Source organism: Giraffa tippelskirchi, chromosome 1 (genome assembly GCF_054371585.1).
Source record: "Giraffa tippelskirchi isolate mGirTip1 chromosome 1, T2T-mGirTip1v1.2.pri, whole genome shotgun sequence".
Taxonomy (NCBI): Eukaryota; Metazoa; Chordata; class Mammalia; order Artiodactyla; family Giraffidae; genus Giraffa; species Giraffa tippelskirchi.
Window position 1 is genome coordinate 29,740,737 of NC_137275.1, and position 22,075 is coordinate 29,762,811.

Below are 22,075 nucleotides of genomic sequence, written 5' to 3' on the forward strand. Positions count from 1 at the left end.
AAGGTGTCTGAGGGTGGAGGTGGCAAATAGTGTCCATTTTTTATCCTCCTCAGACCTGAAGTCCTCTTCTTAAATTAATATTTCATTTCCTGAAATTAAATTCTTTCTGTAACCTGCATGCACACATAGTTTAAAAACTAAACCACATAAGTATTCATACATATAATATCCTTACTGTAATTTAAAGGAGAAGGAAAAGTATAATAAGCAGTGTGCATTTCAATATATAACGCTTGAGTATGACTACAGAATACGCCAAAATGAAGTAGTCAGATGTTTGTACCTACTCGTCATGATGATGAATTTAGAAGGAACAAAATTAAAAGCCCTGCTGAACAAAATGTAGAGGAAAATGAAAGAGCAGAGGTACAGTAGACACTAGAATAAAAACTAGTTTTAGGATAAGTGATGACAGACTGGACCTGTCTATATATGATAAGAGAAAGAGGGAAGTAACCTTAATTGCAGTAGTGAAAACAAGTCAAGACAAATTACAGATTGTTGAAGTGAGAAAATGAGGAAGTATGATTTTCTTGCAAATAAGCTGTACCTTATTTACAAGTGTGTGTCAAATAATTCCCTGCGTTGCATAGGACAGAGGTGAGACAGAATACTTCAATAAACAAATTCTGTCTTAAAACCGCATATGGAGGCGTACATTCGGTCTTGAATTTACTAAGGGACCACAGAGACCATGTGCTTTGATAGTCAACAGGAAGTTGGAAACCTATTGAAAAAAGAAAGAGCAATTCAGGGGATAATAGCAAAGTTTTGTGGCAGATCTCTGGGGAATAGGTTGAAAAGAAGGCTGGTAGTTCAGATGGTGAAGAATCTGCCTGCAATGCAGGAGACCAAGATTCCATCCCTGGGTTGGAAAGATTCCCTGGAGAAAGGCATGGCAACCCACTCCAGTATTTATTTACAGTATTTACAAATTTTATTCAGAAAGTCTTGAGAAGTTATTGGAATGTTCTAATGTCTTAACTTACTCTAAAATTCACACCTCTGTAGTTTTTCATGTTTCTATAATTTTTATACTATCATAGCTCAAGAGGATCAGAATTCTTGATAAAAAGACAGTGAGTTTGCAAGTTGTATCAACTCATTGTGAAAGTAAAAGTGTTAGTTGCTCAGTCGTGTCCAACTCTCTGTGACCCCATGGACTGTAGCCCTCCAGGCTCTTCTGTATGTGGAATTCTCCATGCAATAATACTGGCGTAGGTTGCCATTCCCTTCTCCAGGGGATCTTCTTGACGCAAGGATTGAACCCAGGTTTCCTGCCATCAGGGAATCAGCTTACTAGGAAATGTTTAAGCAGAGTCCAAATTCCATCTGTTGCCATGGCCATTTGCAGTTAAAACATCAGTTGTAGGGAATATTCATTTCGGGAATGTCATTCCTGTAATATTATGTCTGCTTTCCACATCAAACAGGTAGCTACTGGGCATGTAATGAAGGGGGTAAGAATGGAACATCTCTAGAATTTTTGTTTTGTGAAATTTCATAGCCTTGCAGCAATGTAAATCTTTAAATCATGTCCAAAGTTAGGAAAGAATCAAGCACTTATCTGATTTTTCTTAGGGCAGCTGACCACATTTTTATCCCAAACTTCTCGTGGTTTGGGGTTACTTTTACCTTTTAATGTCTAGATCTCTTCCTTTATGCCGACTGTCTTAGTTTCGGGCAATTTGAAGCTTAAATATTTTAGTATCTTCCAGAGCTTCCCTGGTGGCTCAGTTGGTAAAGAATCTGCCTATAGTGCTGGAGACCTGGGTTCAGTCCCTGGATTGGGAAGAACCCCTGGAGAAGGAAATGGCCACTCACTCTAGTATTCTTGCCTAGCGAATCCCATTGACAGAGGAATCTGGTAGACTATAGTCATGTGTTCTCAAAGAATTGGATACGACTGAGCGACTAACACTTCACTTCAGAGGGTATTGTAGAAAGGTGTCCCTGATTTTCACAGAAACATGTTATTTTCATAGTCCAACATAAGTACATACCAGTCATCCTGTCTAGGCAGAGCAGACTTTTTTCTTGAGTCCCAGGCTCATAAAGTCTTCTGGGACTTGATAATTTCCTGGAGAAAAGTATAGGACAATTTCAAGGACTGAGACTGTATCTTATTTATTTTGTATTTCCAGCACCAAGGATCATGTCTAATACGTAGTAGGTGTTCAGTAAGTGTCTTTTGATTGAATGAATGAGGGACGGCTGTGGAGGGTAGTTGTGCTCTGTGATTTTCCAGATTTATTCTCAATTCAGTCTTCTGTTGTATCTTCCCTCTTAACTCAGTTGGTAAAGAATCTGCCTGCAGTGCAGGAAACCTGGGTTCGATTCCTGGATCGGGAAGATCCCTTGGAGAAGGGAATAGCAATCCACTCCGTATTCTTGCCTGGAGAATCCCATAGACAGAGGAACCTGGCTGGCTACAGTCCATGGGGTCACAAAGAGCTGAACATGGCTGAGTGACTAACACTTTTCACTTTCCTTATTTACAAGTGTGTGTCAAAATAATTCCCTGCATTGCGTGGGACAGAGGCAAGACAGAATAGTTCAATACCTGAATTCTGTCTTAAAACCACATGTTGAGGCATAGATTAACAATTTAAAGAAATTTCAAGTTTTAATTTTCATAATATAGATAATAAGAATCTGTTATGCCATTTGAATAGTAGAGTTATTAATAAAATATAGTGGTATCTGTGCATTTCATGTATCTTGATTAACATTAATGGTATCTCAAATCTTCACTTTAAAATGCTGGCAAGCATCAACTACAAATGCAGAAGGTCCAAGTGTGGGCCATTAGTTCAAAGGCCAGGAATGGTGCTTGCCCTTAGGAACTTGATTTTTCCCAATGGTTAACAACTCTTTGAAAAGTTTGAGCAAAAGCACAGTATACTTTTTTTGTAATAGAAAGGAATGTGAAAGCCTAACATATTCTGTATGTATTAACAACATACAAGGGCTTCCCTGGTGATTTAGATGGTAAAGAATTCACCTGCAATGCAAGAGATGCACTTTTGATCCTTGAGTTGGGAAGATCCCCTGGAGAAAGGACTGGCAACCCACTCCAGTATTCTTGTCTGGAGAATTCCATGGGCAGAGGAGCCTGGCGGGCTACAGTCCATGGGGTCGCAAAGAGCTGGACAGGACTGAACAACTAGCACTTTTACTTTTTTCATTAATATACAAAAAGAGTTGGATCCTAGGCTTGGATAAACAAATTGTTTTAATTACCTCCATGAAAATCTGGTGGACATTTGAAAGGCATGCAGGATGCGAATCAAATTTTTCTTGTTTGGGCATTTCCCATGTATTGCAAACATTTATCAGCACTGACCCTTTTCACTGTATATCAATAGCAGCTTCAATCATTGTGACATCCAAAAATGCCTGCAAAAACTGCCAAAATACCAGTAAAAGATTGTTCCATCTCCATTTCAGTGTCCCATTATTATACCACTTCCTCTGTGGCTCAGCAGTAAAGAATCTGCCTGCAATGCTGGAGATACAGGAGATGTAGGTTCGATCCCTGGGTTGGGAAGATCACCTGGGGAAGGCAACAACAGCCCACTCCAGTATTCTTGCCTGGAAAATCCCATGGACAGAGAGCGTGGCGGGTACAGTCCATAGGGTTGCAAAGAACATTATTATACAGCAATAAAAAAGGCATAGGCTAAGTTAAGTTACTGGAACACTAATGCATTATAGTGATTTGAAGGCGAGTACGGAGGCCTTCTGTTGGATAGAGCCAATTAGTAGAGACTTTTAAACCAAAGGCTACAGATTTTATTCAGAAAGTCTTGAGAAGTTATTGGAATGTTCTAATGTCTTAACTTACTCTAAAATTCACACCTCTGTAGTTTTTCATGTTTCTATAATTTTTATACTATCATAGCTCAAAAGGATCAGAATTCTTAATAAAAAGACAGTGAGTTTGCAAGTTGTATCAACTTATTGTGAAAGTAAAAGTGTTAGTTGCTCAGTCGTGTCCAACTCTCTGTGACCCCATGGACTATAGCCCTCCAGGCTCTTCTGTATGTGGAATTCTCCATGCAATAATACTGGTTTAGGTTGCCATTCCCTTCTCCAGGGGATCTTCCTGACGCAAGGATTGAACCCAGGTTTCCTGCATTGCAGGCAGATTCTTTACCATCCAAGCCATCAGGGAATCAGCTTACTAGGAAATGTTTAAGCAGAGTCCAAATTCCATCTGTTGCCATGGCCATTTGCAGTTAAAACATCAGTTGTAGGGAATATTCATTTCGGGAATGTCATTCCTGTAATATCATGTCTGCTTTCCACATCAAACAGGTAGCTACTGGGCATGTAATGAAGGGGGTAAGAATGGAACATCTCTAGAATTTTTGTTTTGTGAAATTTCATAGCCTTGCAGCAATGTAAATCTTTAAATCATGTCCAAAGTTAGGAAAGAATCAAGCACTTATCTGATTTTTCTTAGGGCAGCTGACCACATTTTTATCCCAAACTTCTCGTGGTTTGGGGTTACTTTTACCTTTTAATGTCTAGATCTCTTCCTTTATGCCGACTGTCTTAGTTTCGGGCAATTTGAAGCTTAAATATTTTAGTATCTTCCAGAGCTTCCCTGGTGGCTCAGTTGGTAAAGAATCTGCCTATAGTGCTGGAGACCTGGGTTCAGTCCCTGGATTGGGAAGAACCCCTGGAGAAGGAAATGGCCACTCACTCTAGTATTCTTGCCTAGCGAATCCCATTGACAGAGGAATCTGGTAGACTACAGTCCATGTGTTCTCCAAGAGTCAGACACGACTGAACGACTAACACTTCACTTCAGAGGGTATTGTAGAAAGGTGTCCCTGATTTTCACAGAAACATGTTATTTTCATAGTCCAACATAAATACATACCAGTCATCCTGTCTAGGCAGAGCAGACTTTTTTCTTGAGTCCCAGGCTCATAAAGTCTTCTGGGACTTGATAATTTCCTGGAGAAAAGTATAGGACAATTTCAAGGACTGAGACTGTATCTTATTTATTTTGTATTTCCAGCACCAAGGATCATGTCTAATACGTAGTAGGTGTTCAGTAAGTGTCTTTTGATTGAATGAATGAGGGACGGCTGTGGAGGGTAGTTGTGCTCTGTGATTTTCCAGATTTATTCTCAATTCAGTCTTCTGTTGTATCTTCCCTCTTAACTCAGTCGGTGAAGAATCTGCCTGCAGTGCAGGAAACCTAGGTTCGATTCCCGGGTCGGGAAGATCCCCTAGAGAAGGGGATGGCAACCCACTCCAGTATTCTTGCCTGGAGAAACCCTTGGACAGGGGAGCCTGGTGGACTACAGTCCATGGGGTTGTAAGAGAGTCCAACAGGACTTATGACTAAACCCCCACTCCCACAGTCTTCTGTTGATGCTGTCTGGCCAGCAGAGGGAGTCCAAGATCCACCACAGGATTAGAGAGCAATTTAGGGAAAGGAGGATCAGTTCAGTAGCTCAGTCGTGTCTGACTCTGCGACCCCATGGACAGCAGCATGCCAAGCTTCCCTGTCCTACACCATCTCCTGGAGCTTGCTCAAACTCATGTCCATTGAGTCAGTGATGCCATCCAACCATCTCATCCTCTGTTGTCCCCTTCTCCTCCTGCTTTCAATCTTTCTCAGCATCAGAAAGATATTTCTAGTCAAAAAGAAACAGATATATTTGAAATTGCCAATATGGCTTAATTTAAGTCTTTCTAGAAAAGAATACTTGTGAAATGTTAACTAATCTTGATACCATGTCGCTAATATTTGTGAAGAAAATATCTATTTTTATATGACTTTAAAACATGGAACTACCAAAACGTTTAAAGAAGAAGATAAAGACTGCTCAGAACTAACTTGACTCACATTTGGCTGTATCTATTTTTGTTTTTAAATGCATGATATATAGAATGTAAGATACTCAAAGAAAGGGATTTTGGCATTATTTACTAAATTATTCCAAACACCTATTAGAATAGTCCTTGGCACATACAGGCACTAAATAATTAAACTATTGAATTGATCAATCATTAAACTTATACTATTTGTGTAATTTGCCTTATTTTTAAATTTAACATTGTGTTATTCATTAACAGAAAGATGGATAAAGAAGATACATGTGTATACATGCTATATATATATATGTATATATACACACACACACACACACACATTGTGTGGTGAAATGCTATTAAATCACTAGAAAGGAGGAAATCTTGCCATTTGTGTCAACCTAGATGGAATTCGAGAGCATTATGCTAGTAAAATAACTTAGACAGAAAAAGAAATACTGCATGGTGTCACTTATATGTGGAATCTTAAAAATAAGTCAGACTCATAGAGTAGAGAAGTGGTTGTCAGGGGCAGGGGGCTGTTAGGGGACAGGGGGAGAGGCTAGAAAAAGGGTACAAACTTTTAATTATAAGATAAATAAAGTCTGAGGATCTAAAGTATAGGATGATAACTGTAGTTGATAAGACTGTATGTATAACTGAAATTTGCTAAGAGAGTAGAACTTAAGTTTTCTTATAAAAGAAAGAAAAAGAAAAAGGATGTGTTAATTAACTAGGTGGAGAAATCTTTTCATAAAATATATGTCTACCAAATCACCACAACATACATTTTAATTATCTTGCAGTTTTATATGTCAACTATAACTTAATAAAGTTAAAATAATTGGCATTGTATTGTAAGCATTTTCCTGTTATATTTTCAACACATAGTGTTTCATTAATTATTCTTAAAATCACAATTTTATCTATTCAGTAAAATCTACTTTAAAAAGACAAACTACTTTCCAAAAGGTTGTACTGATCTACAGCAGAATGAGTTACATACAGCACACAGCTGTTTCCAGCCCTCATCATTATGCCTGCAGTTTGTCTGAGTGCTCAAAGTGTGGCCCTCATGCTCAGCAACATTGTCATTGCTTGGAGATTATGAGAAATGCAGATTCTGTCTGATCCTTTCTTTGCCTCATTGAATCAGGATCTAAATTTTAACAAGATCCTCTGGTGTTTTGAACATTCCTTAAAGTTTGAACTTGCAGAGGTTCAACTTTTGAATTTAAACTTTCTCTTCCAAATGTTTATTGTGCATTTTTGGCTCTTTTTGAATCGTCCATTTCCATCCTTTGCCTGTTTTAAAATTAGGGCTATTTTCTGAATTGTTTTGAAGATACAAAAAAACCTGATGGATTTAAAAAGGAACATGAATGAACTATGAAAAAGAGATCTATCGACGTTGAAGTTTAAATATATCTAGAAGCAAGTGACATGAAAGGGCGATAAGGGGAGAATGGTTTGAACAAAGGAAAACATTTAAACTGATCCTTATTTAGGACTCTTAGCATATATATCTCTTTTCTTAGCATTTATCAAATATCCATTCATTCACTCAGTACATTTTTTGACTATCTCTGTATAGTACACTATACCAGTGCTGTGAATCCATGTAACCATAGGAAGTCTGTTTGCTCATCTTGGGGGCATTACAATCGATTTGGTGTGGTCACATGTATGCAAAATTAAGTAATGATAAAAAGTTTCATTGATTATGGTTGATTGAGTGTTAACTGTAGGGCTCACACATTGGACTCATCTGGATATTAGACAGTGGGTTGTGGAAAGAATGGAATGCACATTCATTGAATGCTTACCCTGTATGTGTTCTATCTTATTCAGTTCCCTTGATAACTCTGTAAGGAAGTCAGGACATTCGGATCATAAATCATGCAAAGAGTTGAACAATGATTGTTTTTGGTGACAAAGCAAATAAAGTTTATTTGGGGGGGCAACTTTTCCTTACATAAGAATTCCAATTAATAAATGTAGGAGGAATGAGGGAAATAGAAAAGTACCATCGGAATGCCATAGGAATCAATTTTGCAGGCAAGATTCACAGATGAATGTTAAAATTTTGGTCAGAGCTTTAAGGAGAAACAAAATATTTACATAGCCAAAAATTATCTCCCCCAAATGCTTATTTAGTCCAAAGAGAAACAGTAAATTTTATAGTGGAAAAATCTAGCAGGTACCACTTAAGTATCACATAAAACATATTGACACCATTTACTTCCTTAGGATGGGCATGTTCACCTCTATGATATTCTTCCTCAAAATTTATAACTTCAATCCAATTATGAGAAAACATTGGGAAAATTCAGATTGAGATATGTGTGTATGCTCAGTTGCTCAGTCATGTCTAACTCTTTGCGGCTCCATGGACTGTTAGGCTGCCAGGCTTCTTCGTCCATGGGATTTTCCAAGCCAGAATTCTGGAGTAGGTTGTCATTCCCTTCCCAGGGTATCTTCCCAACCCAGGGGTCAAACCTGTGTCTCTGGTGTCTCCTGCATTGGCAGGCAGATTGTTTGCCACTCAGCCACCTGGGAAGCCTACAAAATACCTGACCAGTACTCTTCAAAAATGTCAAGGTCATTAAAGGCAATGAGAGACTGAGTTGTCATCAATTAGAAGTGGCTAAGGAAAATGGCAACTAAATGAAGTGTGGGACTTTGAAACATATCCTGGAACAGAAAAAGAATAGTCGAGGAAGAACTGGTAAAACCTGCATAAACTCTCAAGCTTAGTTATTAATATTATGCTAATGTAAATTTCTTAGTTTGATGATTAAAGCATAATTATGTGAGTTACTAACATTATGGGAAGTTGTTTGGAAAGTATATGGAAACTCACTATACTACCTTTGCAATGCTTCTATAAGCTTAAAATTATTTCCAAATAAGAGGCTGAAACAACCTTTTTATACTACAAAGGAAAAAGTTTAACTATGCCTCTTTATCTTGATTCAATCCTCAGCATAGTACTGGAATCCTAACCATCTTCATGAAAAAGAAGAAATAAAAAAAATAAATGAAGTTAGGTTTTCCTTTTGTAAAGAGTGACCATTTCATTCCAGAATATAAAAGTATTGGCTCTACAGAGCCACTCCTTCACTGTCAGAAGGCCTTTCTGCAAAACGTTGCTCATGTGAGATGAAAATTACATATTATACAGAATCATAGACAGTTCTAAACCTTCTCTTCATAATCAGTAGAGTTTTAAAATCTTGGTCATTGTGTATCCCAGCCTGCTTATTTTCACTTTGTAATTAAAAAAGAGGATGGAAATAACAGTATGTGTTTGTATATTACTTTATATCTTGCAAAGGAGTTTTAAATTTATATTTCATCTCAAGCTCACCAACCTTATGAGATAGGTTACTTATTATCAGCAGCCTTGTATTGGGATTTCAAAATACAGACTCTGGGATATTCATTAAGTTCTAAGGTTACAGAGCCAGTTATTGGCTGGTACTCTTCTCTACCTTCCTGAAACTTTCTTACACTCTCTAAAAGTGAAAGTGGAAAGTCACATTCTCTTGTCCTTGTTGCCGTTGTTCAGTCACTCAGTTGTGTCCAACTCTTTGCGACCCCTTGGAATGCAGCATGCCAGGCTTCCCTGTCCTTGACTATCTCCTGAAGTTTGCTCAAAGTCATGTCCATTGAGTCGATCATGCCATCCAAACATCTCATCCTCTGTCACCCCCTTCTCCTCCTGATCTCAATCTTTACCAGCAGTGGGGTCTTTTCCAATGAGTTGGCTCTTCTCATTAGCTGGCCAAAGTATTGGAGGTTCAGCTTCAGCATCAGTCCCCTAGTGAATATTCAGGGTTGGTTTCCTTTAGGATTGACTGATTTGATCTCCTTACTGTCCAAGGGACTCTCAAGAGTCTTATCTTGTCTTTACAGGTCAGAAAACATGGTCATACTCAGGGTAATACTTACGATAATAATAATAACACCCAGCCGTTATTGCATTCTTAAAATATGCTAAAGAATTTGCCAATTATTTTCTAAATATATACTTTCATTAAATCTTTTTTACAATTTTACAAGGGGATTGAAAAGCAGCCATGGAGAGGCTTGGCATCTGATTGGATGTAATGGGCAGGAGAAGAGGGAAGCATAAAGTGTTATAATGATTATGAACTTTGGTGATGTGGAATATGGTGGGACTACTGACAAAAATAGAGGATGCAAGAAGAGGAACACAAGGGAATATGATTTCATTTTGAGTATGTTTTGTGTACTATCGACCCTACAGTATGTCCCCTGTTTGGCTTCTTTAAAGCACTTAGAATAACTTGTGAAGATTAAGCAAAAGTTAAATGTGCATTTTATTATAGTGGTTCAGAGACCAAGATTTAATCAGATATGAGAATGCAAGCTCATAACTCTCAGCCGACTCTTGGCATGAGGGAAAGCTTTTCTAAGCATGTTTCTGGAGATTGTGTTGCTGCAGCTAGCTTCAATTAGCCTGGTGAGACATTACTTTGAAAGGCAAATCAGACTACAATTACAGTGTGTGGGACAGACGGGGTGTGGAGGAGTTAAATGATTGACAATTAACCGTGAGAAGCTTGCTGACACAAAGTCTGATTTGAACAGTGATGAAACAAATATGTCTACAGTTATTATAGTACATGGATTTTCCCCTCATTGTAACCCCACAACTATATCCCTTGGAGTGGAGGAGGATGAGGAAAACACTGCATTATCCAGCAATCATACATCAGCTGATTAAGCATACACAGTGCCCACAGAATGTACAGAACAGTCTTTCAGGGCAGAGACAAGTCCTTCAACCCACACAACTCCACAGGTACCAAGGGTTCAGTTATCCTCACTAGTTATTCACAGACGACAGACCCTTCATCTCTCGTGGAAGTAACAGCTTATACTTCTATATTACTTGATATTTTGTAGGAAAAAAAAACAAGCCTTCTCTTGGGACTTAAATCTTTTCCATGGCCTCTAGATTCCTTTAATCTAGGACCCCACTCTTTCTTGTACCAGATTTCAAAAGCCACTTCATTCTCCACTGGATGCGGTTCATTGATGGGGGTCTCGTTTCATGAGTGGAGCGTCTACCAGCAAGTTCATATCTTTGACACTGCCAAGATGCACCATCTCGTAACTGGTCTTACATTTGGTATTATCCCAAGAAAATCTCTCTTCCCTTCCTATACTTACTTTGTCTTCTCTACTGAATGCTTCCCCTACTCTCTTACCCTTGGCAGCCATGTCACTGTGATGGGGAGGGATGAAAGAAAACATACCAAATCATCTCACTGACACTCATTTTCAGGTAGGGAGAAGGAAGAAAAGAATCTCCCCATGATTTGTTGTTGTTCAGTCGCTCAGTCGTGTCTGACTCTGCAACCCCATGGCCTGCAGCACGCCAGGCTTCCCTGTCCTTCACTATCTCCCAAAGTTTGCTCAAACTCATGTCCGTTGAATTGGCCATGCCACCCAACCATCTCATCCTCTGTCATCCCCTTCTCCTCCTGCTTTCAATCTTTCCCAGCATCAGTGTTTTTTCCAATGAGTCGGCTCTTCGCATCAGGTAGCCAAAGTACTGGCACTTCAGCATCAGTCCTTCCAATGAATATTCAGGATTGATTTCCTTTAGGATTGATCGATTTGATCTCCTTGCTGTCCAAGGATTCTCAAGAGTCTTCTCTAGTACCACAGTTTGAAAGCATCAGTGTTTTGGCGCTCAGCCTTCTTTATGGTCCAACTCTCACATCCATACGTGACTACCAGAAAAACCATAGCTTTGACCATATGGACCTTTGTTGGCAAAGTGATGTCTCTGCTTTTTAATATGCTGTCTAGGTTTGTCATAGCTTTTCTTCCAAGGAGCAAGCGTCTGTTAATTTCATGGCTGCAGTCACTGTCCTCAGTGATTTTGGAGCCCAATAAAATAAAGTCTGTCACTGTTTCCATTTTTTACCCATCTATTTGCCATGAAGTTGGAGCCTCACTTCTCACACAGACAGATCAACAGAGATCATTAAAGATTTCTTTCTGTACAAAATCCCTTTCAAATATTAGAGAATTTGTTGTATAAATTATGATTAATTGATAAAATAGAAGACAATTTAGAGACTGAAATTGTTTTAGTGAAATTACAGCAGAAAATGCTTATGGTATATATAATAGTTAAGTGGAAAAAATATGTTACATAACAGTATATACTACTGCAGAATAAACTGAACTTTGTCAAAAAATACATAAAATATTCACAGAAAAAAGTGACTGGAAAGTATTTATCAAAGTGTTAATGTTCGTAAAATATGAATGATGGAGTTTGAGTGTCTAATTTTCTTTCTTGTACATTTTCTTATAATTTATAATTATAAAAAATGAAACATTTTTTTCATCAGCTGGTGACTGGCTGACAAACTCCACCAGCTCCAAAGAATAGTGGGTATTTTTTTGTAGACCTGGTATGATAATGTGCTTTGCTTTTTATTTTTAAAAAATTAATTAATTAATCCTGCTGTGCAGCTTGCAGGATTTTAGTTCCCCAACCAAGGATTGAATTATACATTGCTTTGAAAAAACTAAGACTATATGCAAAGAGATAAAAGCAAAGCTTGAAAACTTTGACAGGGAACAGGAAACTCAATAATATGATGTAGCAGATTTCAAAAAGAGCCAAATAGAAATTCTGGAACTGACAATGTAAATAAACAAAATTAAGAGAACCAATGGATCAGTATAGCAGCATGTTAAATACAGCTGGAGAAAGAACTCATAGACTCATAGGTCCAAAGTTTAGAATGTAAGGTGACTGTAAACATCCTTAGCAATGTGTATCGGTATCCAGGAGGTTGCATTCAAAATACTGAAGATGCAATTTGCAACATAGGTATGTCCGCAACGCCAGTGGAATCTACGTGGGTGGTAGTAGGAGGGCAATGTGTTTATCCGCACAAAAGTGATCATATATGTGCTACTTTCCTTCTAGGACTTCTAGTCTATGCCTTCTCAAATTGTTCTATTTTCAGTTACATAGGGACACTGAAATAAAGTGGTAGGACCTTTGGATTCTAAAAATATTTAGTAGATTCTATAAGGGATATAAGTATACTACTTGTTGAGATGTTCTTATATGCAATGTCTTCTTGCAGTTTAAAGGTAAAGGAAGTTTAGTTCAAATTAGTTGTTCTTTTAAATTTTACTCTAAAGTGAAAAATTGTTGCAATTATTTGTTCTATGTGTTGATCTAAAATCTATCAGAACCTGTTTCATGTTGGGTATATAGTTACCTGTTTTGGTTTAACAAATGTAAAGTTTTAATTATATTAATAATTAAAAATTCAATTTGTTTTTGCTTAGTCTCCTTGAGTTTCCTGAATGTGGCTTCTTACCTCTTAGATTAGATGTCTTTTGGTCTGGTCTGCCAATATTTTACTAGGAGGATAGGCCTGCATTAAAAAATAATTTTATTTTTTAAATTAGTTAATTTTTTGGCTGCGCTTGGTCTTTGTTGCTGTGAGGGCTTTTATCTCCAGTTGTCGTGAGTGGGGGCTACTTTCTAGTTCTGTGCAGGCTTCTCATTGCCGTGGCTTCTGTGGTGGAGTACAGGCTCTAGGGCATGCATTATTCAGTAATTGCGGCTCCCGGGCTCTAGAGCACTGGCTCAAAAGTTGTGGCACAAGGGCTTAGTTGTTTCGCAAGCATGCATTTTTATGGCCCTTTTAGTATGACATTTTTCCCGGTCCGCAGAGGTTTTCGTACCCAAGGGATACTTAGCCAGTTGAAGGATTTATAGTATTTGGTTTCCTTCGTTCCGAGTCACTCCCGTGGTATTATAAGGCATCAGTCCCTTATATATTTACTCACTCTCTGATTTTTCTTAAATGTTGCCCTTAGTCACCCTTCTTCCTGACTACTTGAGTTATTACTTGGATTTATAGATGGCCATCATATTTGAGACTTAATTTGTTTTTAGAACTACCTTCTCCCACAAAAGGGGCTGTTGCTGCCTTTTCCTCGGCTCTAGCTGGTTCATTACACTTGTAGTTTTTCTTTCTCAGAGCCACTAGAGGGCGATATTTTCTATCTCAGTCATTTCTGGCAAACGACCAATATGCAAATATTGTGGGCTAATATTTTAAAATACTAGCCAGTAATTTGGGGGATATATTTAAAAGTTAATAGACTTAAAATATCAGTTTTAGGTTTACAGAAAAATTGAGCGTGAAAGTACAGAAAGTTCCCTTTTATCCCCTTTTCTCTCCCCTACAGTTAATTTTATTGTTAACAGCTTGCATTAATGTGGTTTATTTGTTACAATTGATGATCCAATAATGATACATTTTTGTTAACTAAATCGCATAGTTACATTAGGGTTTATCCTTTATGTTGTATATAATATCAGTCTTGACAAATGATGATGTGTACCCACCCTCAGTTTCATACACAATAATTTCATTGCCCTAAAAACCTCCCGTGCTTCACCTGTTCCTCCCTCCTCCCAAAAATGAGGCAGTCACTGATGATGTTATTGTCACCACAGTTTTGCCTTTTCAGAAATGTCGTCCAGCTGGAATCGTGCAGTGCATATCCTCTGCAGATTGTCTTCTTTTGCTTAGCAGTATGCATTTAAGACTACTTCCTGACTTTCTGTGACTTGATAGCAGAATATTAATTATTTTGTTGTATGTTGTACCACAGTTTGGTTTCCATTCATGTATTGAAGAACATCTTGTTTGCTTTCAAGTTTGGTAATTATGAGTAAAGCTGCTGTAGACATTTGTATGCAGATTCTTATGTGAATGAAAGTTTCAGCTCATTTGGGTAAATACTAAGGAGTGCGACTGCCGAATCACATGGCTAAAGTATTTTAACTTTTATAAGAAACTGCCAAACTGTCTTCCAAAGTGGCTGTGCCATTTTGCACTTCTACCAGCAATGAATGAGAATTCCTGTTGCTCCACATTCTTAACAGCAGTTACTTTTACCAATGTGCAGGTTTTAACCTTTCTAATAGATGTTCAACATTTCATTGTTTCTGAGTTTGCAATTTCATGCTGGCATATGAGGTTGAGTATTTTTGCCCATATTCCAAATAATTGCCATCTTTATGCTTTTTTGGGGGGGAGGGGATGTCAGTTTAGATCTTTTGACTTATCAAAAAAATGGGTTATTTTCTTATAGTTGAATTTTATGAATCCTTTGTACATTTTGGAGACCAGTCCTTTATCAGATATACATTTTGCCGAGGTTTTCTCCCAGTCTGTGTCTTGTCATTTTACTCTCTTTAACACTAGCTTTGATAGAGCAGAAAAATTTAACTTTAATGAAAGTCTATCTTACTGCTTTTTCTTTCAAGGAGAGTACTTTTGCTATCATATTTAGTCATCACCAAATCTAAAGTCATCTACGTGGTATTCTTTTGTATATTCTAGGAATCTTTACTTTTGCATTTTACATTTAGGTCTATGAGCCATTTTGATTTAACTTTTGTGAAAGGTGTAAGGTCAGTGTCTAGATTCTTTTCTCTCTCTTCATATGACCATGATTTTATATTATCATTTTATGATCTTGTCTTTTCTCTAACAGTTTTGATTAAATTTGATTTTTATTTTTGGTAATTTAGAAAAGTTTCTTTTAACTTTATAACTTGTAATGCAAACCCATGTTCCAATCTTATCTCCACCAAATGGTAGCTCCTAGGTGACATTGGAAATGTTACTTATACCAAGCTTTATATTCTCTGTTGTTCAATAGTGGTGTTACTTTTAATTCTGTGCTTCTTCTTCCATTATATTCAGACCTGCACTGTTCAATGTGGTAGCCACTAGCCAAATGTGGTTTATAAGCACTTGAAAAGTGGCTAGTTAAAATTAAGATGCAAATGGAAATACATATCTAATTCCAAAGATTTAGTAACCAAAAAAGAAAGCAAGATACATCATTAATTTTTTGATTGTATGTATGTCAGGCTATAATATATACATATTGGGTTAAATAAAATATATTATTAAAATTAACTTCACCTTCTTCTTTTAATCTTTTTCATGCAGCTACCAGAAAATTTTAAATTACATATGTGATTCATGTTGTATTTCTATTGGAGGGCACTTCTCTCTGGATTTTGGTATCCCTTTACCTTACCATGAGTAAATTAGAGTTCAATTTTCCAAAAATATTTTGCACTTCTTACATAGAATGCTCAGTATATAATGTTTGCTTTGTACTCCAAGCAGAACTTGTCACCTAGAACAAGGGAGGTGATATTATGAACTTTTTGCTTTCTAGTAAGGACATAAATAGGATTATTGCAAAAAACAATACACAATATACGGGAAGGAAGGGCAACACAACTGAGAAAAGTAGCGAGGCAAAGACAGATTAATTATAAAGCTAATAAAATTTAAGTTTAAGCTACAGTGACTTTCACTTACAGGCTCCTTTCAGGGCCCTAAGAGGATGCTAGCAGTGTGTTCATGGAGTCTTATGTTTGTAGCTCTTGCAAATGTAACATATATAAGCCATAACCAGTGAAGACATCTGTTTCTCTCCACGTTGACTTTTCTTTCACCATACATATGTTGTGTCAGTGGCGTTGGGATAATTACAGGCATTTTTGAGATCTGCTTCAGAAAAGTTTAATTGTGGAGACACTGAATTTGGATTCAGTAGGGTATATGTATGTAGCTTGTGAATAAGTTGCTCTGGTTGTTTCATTTGAGAAATGTCTTCGGGAATACTCCTACCCACCACTGTCTCAATGTACTAAGTATAGGGACACCAAAGTGAAAGGTGAAAGTTGGCATTGGCATACGAACTTGTCTTGTGGTACTTGGCAGCAGAAGTAGGAGTGATGAAGAGGAAAAAGATCTGTAATGTTTTAAGCCAGAAGCTAGTCTGTGTAAAATTCTAACAACCAGATAGTAAAATCAGAAGCAGAGGTTTCAGTTTTCACCAATGCCTCCTTTAAAAAGGGAAGCTCTTTTCTGCTAGGAATATATTTGATATTACAGCACATAAAATTATATATGTACCATAGCTTTTTTCTTTTTTGGTGGGAATTGAACAAAATTGATTTTTTTTATCAGAGTTATTGTTTTTGTAGGGAACAAACTATCAGTAAAATAAGCAATGAGAATGTCTGCGTGTACAGACATGTACATCCACATGTGGCAACATTTCAATATATAACCAGGGAGAGGATTAAAAATATGAATGCAACATCATCCAAAGTTATTCTCAAAATTTGATGAGGATTCTTAGGGGTTCCTGAGACTGTTCTGACAGGTCAGTGAGGTAAAATTATTTTTATAATAATATAAAGATTTTATGTTCCTTTTTCATTCTCATCCTGTCAGGAGTATATAGTAGAATTTTCCAGCAGCTACATATGTGATATTGTGACAGATGAAGATTGAATGCAGAAGCAGATAAGAGAATCCTAATATCTCTTATTAAGTCAGACATGAAAGAGAGTTCAAAGATAAAACCATTCTTCTCAGAGGGTGTGGAGAAAAGGGAACCCTCTTACACTGCTGATGGGAATGCAAACTAGTACAGCTACTATGGAGAACAGTGTGGAGATTCCTTAAAAAACTGGAACTAGGACTGCCATATGACCCAGCAATCCCACTGCTGGGCATATGCACTGAGGAAACCAGATTTGAAAGAGACACGTGTACCTCAGTGTTCATCGCAGCACTGTTGATAATAGCCAGGACATGGAAGCAGCCTAGATGTCCATCAGCAGGCGAATGGATAAGGAAGCTGTGGTACATATACACAATGGAATGTTACTCAACCATTAAAAAGAATACATTTGAATCAATTTCAATGAGGTGGACGAAACTGGAGCCTATTATACAGAGTGAAATAAGTTAGAAAGAAAAACACCAATACAGTATACTAATGCATATATGTGGAATTTAGAAAGATGGTAACGATAACCCTATATGCGAGACAGCAAAAGAGACACAGATGTATGGAACAGTCTTTTGGACTCTGTGGGAGATGAGGGTGGGATGATTTGAGAGAATAGCTTTGAAACATGTATATTATCATATGTGAAACAGATCGCCAGTCCAGGTTCAGTGCATGAGACAGGGTGCTCAGGGCTGGTGCACTGGGATGACCCAGAGGGATGGGATGGGGAGGGAGGCGGGAGGGGGGACACATGTACACCCATGGCTGATTCATGTCAATGTATGGCAGAACCACTACAACATTGTAAAGTAATTAGCCTCCAATTAAAATAAATAAATTAAAGAAAAAGAAAAGAAGCAGATAAGAGAATCCTAATATCTCTTATTAAGTCAGATGTGAAAGAGAGTTCAAAGATAAAACCATTCTTCTCACTAAATGTTGTTAATTAAATTGAGCTTTCTCATCAAATTAAAAAGTTATTTTTAATTTAAAAAGGATGTTATTTGTATTAACATGTAATTTACATGTTAATGCTATTTTAAAATGAATTAATAACTAAGCACTTAAAATTTTTGTAGTTTTACTTTATACTATCAAAAATGTTTTCATGATCAAAGTCATGTTCCAATAGGTCCTTATTTAATTTTACTGAAAGCTAAGAATAGGAAACTACCTGAATTGTAAAAGGCCACTGTCATTCTCAGCACCAGCTCCAGTATTTGAAATTCTTTGTTTTGTGTCTTGGAGGTTTTCTAAAACAGAGCAATTTTCCACAGTGAGATCAGTGATGGATGGGACATGGGTTTTCTTCCGCAATGTGGGAAAAGAGTGGCAATGAAAGAAGAGGAAGAAAAGAACATGTTCTCAGGCAGATCTGTTTTAGTCAAGTCCACACGTGGGAGGTCAAAGTGGAAACTGAGCCCTTAAGTCCATCTGTTTACCTATAGCCTTGGGAAGTTTTCAGGTTTCCCCAGGAATAGCATGTCCAGAAGGACATCTGCTCTTGATGGTTTAGCTGGCAATCATATACCTACACTAGTAATTAAAGTACAGTGAGGAAGAATAGGGAGAAGATGTGCGGCTGAAAGGACAGGTAATTCTAATTGGGTTGAAGCATACTGAATGTAAACAAAATTAATTTCTACAGTAGTTTGGAGTTCACAGAGCACTTTTATGTACTTTAATCATCATATTAACATATTTTACATGTAGGAAAAATGAGGCTCAGAGAGATTTTTTTTGACAGAGAATTACCTAGGAAATATTTGATACACACTTTTAATTAGAATCACATGACACACAAGAGAAGACTCTACACATGGACATCACCAGATGGTCAACACCGAAATCAGATTGATTATATTCTTTGCAGCCAAAAATGGAGAAGCTCTATACAGTCAGCAAAAACAAGACGGGGAGCTGACTGTGGCTCAGATCATGAACTCCTTATTGCCAAATTCAGACTTAAATTGAAGAAAGTAGGGAAAACCACTAGACCATTCAGGTATGACCTAAATCAAATCCCTTATGATTATACAGTGTAAGTGAGAAATAGATTTAAGGGACTAAATCTGATAGTCAGAGTGCCTGATGAACTATGGATGGAGGTTCGTGACATTGTACAGGAGACAGGGATCAAGATCATGCCCATGGAAAAGAAATTCAAAAAGGCAAGGTGGCTGTCTGAGGAGGGCTTACAAATGGCTGTGAAAAGAAGAGAAGCGAAAAGCAGAGGAGAAAAGGAAAGATATTCCCATCTGAATGCAGAGTTCCAAAGAATAGCAAGGAGAGATAAGAAAGCCTTCCTCAGCCATCAATGCAAAGAAAAGAGGAAGACAATAGAATGGGAAAGACTAGAGATCTATTCAAGAAAATTAGAGATACCAAGGGAATATTTCATGCAAAGATGGGCTCAATAAAGGACAGAAATGGTATGGACCTAATAGAAGCAGAAGATATTAAGAAGAGGTGGCAAGAATACACAGAAGAACTGTACAAAAAGGATCTTCACGACCCAGATAATCATGATGGTGTGATCACTCACCTAGAGCCAGACATCCTGGAATGTGAAGTCAAGTGGGGCTTAGAAAGCATCACTATGAACAAAGCTAGTGGAGGTGATGGAATTCCAGTTGAGCTATTTCAAATCCTCAAAGGTGATGCTGTGAAAGTGCTGCACTTGATATGCCAGCAAATTTGGAAAACTCAGCAGTGGCCACAGGACTGGAAAAGGTCAGTTTTCGTTCCAATCCCAAAGAAAGGCAATGCCAAAGAATGCTCAAACTACTGCACAATTGCACTCATCTCACATGCTAGTAAGGTAATGCTCAAAATTCTCCAAGCCAGGCTTCAGCAATACATGAACTGTGAACTTCCAGATGTTCAAGCTGGTTTTAGAAAAGGCAGAGGAACCAGAGATCAAATTGCCAACATCTGCTGGATCATTGAAATGGCAAGAGAGTTCCAGAAAAACATCTATTTCTGCTTTATTGACTATGCCAAAGCCTTTGACTGTGTGGATCACAATAAACTGTGGAAAATTCTGAAAGAGATGGGAATAACAGACCACCTGACCTGCCTCTTAAGAAACCTGTATGCAGGTCAGGAAGCAACAGTTAGAACTGGACATGGAATAACAGACTGATTCCAAATAGGAAAAGGAGTACGTCAAGGCTGTATATTGTCACCCTGTTTATTTAACTTATATGCAGAGTACATCATGAGAAATGCTGGGCTGCAAGAAGCATAAGCTGGAATCAAGATTGCCAGGAGAAATATCAATAACCTCAGATATGTGGATGACACCACCCTTATGGGAGAAAGTGAAGAGGAACTAAAAAGACTCTTGATGAAAGTGAAAGAGGAAAGTGAAAAAGTTGGCTTAAAGCTCAACATTCAGAAAACTAAGATCATGGCATCTGGTCCCATCACTTCATGGGAAATAGATGGGCAAACAGTGGAAACAGTGTCAGACTTTATTTTTTGGGGGCTCCAAATTCACTGCAGATGGTGATTGCAGCCATGAAATTAAAAGACGCTTACTCCTTGGAAAGAAAGTTATGACCAACCTAGATAGCATATTAAAAAGCAGAGACATTACTTTGTCAACAAAGTTTCGTCTAGTCAAAGCTATGGTTTTTCCAGTAGTCATGTATGGATGTGAGAGTTGGACTGTGAAGAAAGCTGAGCACTGAAGAGTTGATGCTTTTGAGCTGTGGTGTTGGAGAAGACTCTTGAGAGTCCCTTGGACTGCAAGGAGACCCAACCTGTCCATCCTAAAGGAGATCAGTCCTGGGTATTCATTGGAAGGACTGATGTTGAAGCTGAAACTCCAGTACTTTGGCCACCTCATGGGAAGAGTTGACTCATTGGAAAAGACCCTGATGCTGGGAAATATTGGGGGCAGGAGGAGAAGGGGACAACAGAGGATGAGATGGTTGGATGGCATCACCGACTCGATGGACATAAATTTGGGTAAACTCTGGGAGTGGGTGATGGACAGGGAGGCCTGGCGTGCTGCAATTCATGGGGTCAGAAAGAGTCGGACACAAATGAGTGACTAAACTGAGTGAACTGACACTAATGATAAAATATTCGCTTTTGGAAAGTTGAATCCTAATTTACTTTCATTTGGCTATGAAAACCATAACAATTCATAATATGTTATTCAGCTCTGCAAATCTGAAATATTGTGGCTAATAAATCTGTAGCCACTAGTAAAATTTTAACCACCTGGAAAACATAGTGAAAGTGAAAAAGCTCAGTTGTGTCTGACTCTTTGCGACCCCATGGACTGTAGCTCACGAGGCTCCTCCATCCATGGGATTTTCCAGGCAAAAATTCTGGAGTGGGTTGGCATTTCCTTCTCCAGGGGATCTTCCCAACCTTGGGATCGAACCATGGTCTCCCACATTGCAGGCAGATGCTTTACCATCTGAGCCACCAGGGAATCATGGAAAACATAACATGGAATGTATTTTGTGGTTGTATATTTAGGTTTTTTCCATACTGATGGGGCTGACTCAAATATAACAAAAAATTTTGTTGAACCTATTCATATCATTCCTATGTGGGTGTTCTACGGTGGTTTATATTAATCCTTCCCACTGTATCCCACTCGGAATGAACTGCAGTAATCTGGGTTATAAATTTAAATCTGATTAAATTTTACCTTTTAGGTGTGTGGAGCTAAAGTTTAAAGAGTGGGTACGTTAAAGCTTTTTATTTTATTAATTAAAAAATTGAAGTATAGTTAATTTACAATGTTGTGTTAGTTTCATGTGTACAGCAAAATGATTCCGCTCTTTATATATATCTATAT

General features: G+C 37.8%; 1 protein-coding gene across 1 annotated transcript in view; it reads left to right on the forward strand.

Annotated features, from left to right (window-relative positions):
• The window catches only part of LOC145544668 (uncharacterized), a 256,837-nt gene that overhangs the window by 951 nt on the left and 233,811 nt on the right, over positions 1–22,075 (forward strand). The window lies entirely within an intron of this gene.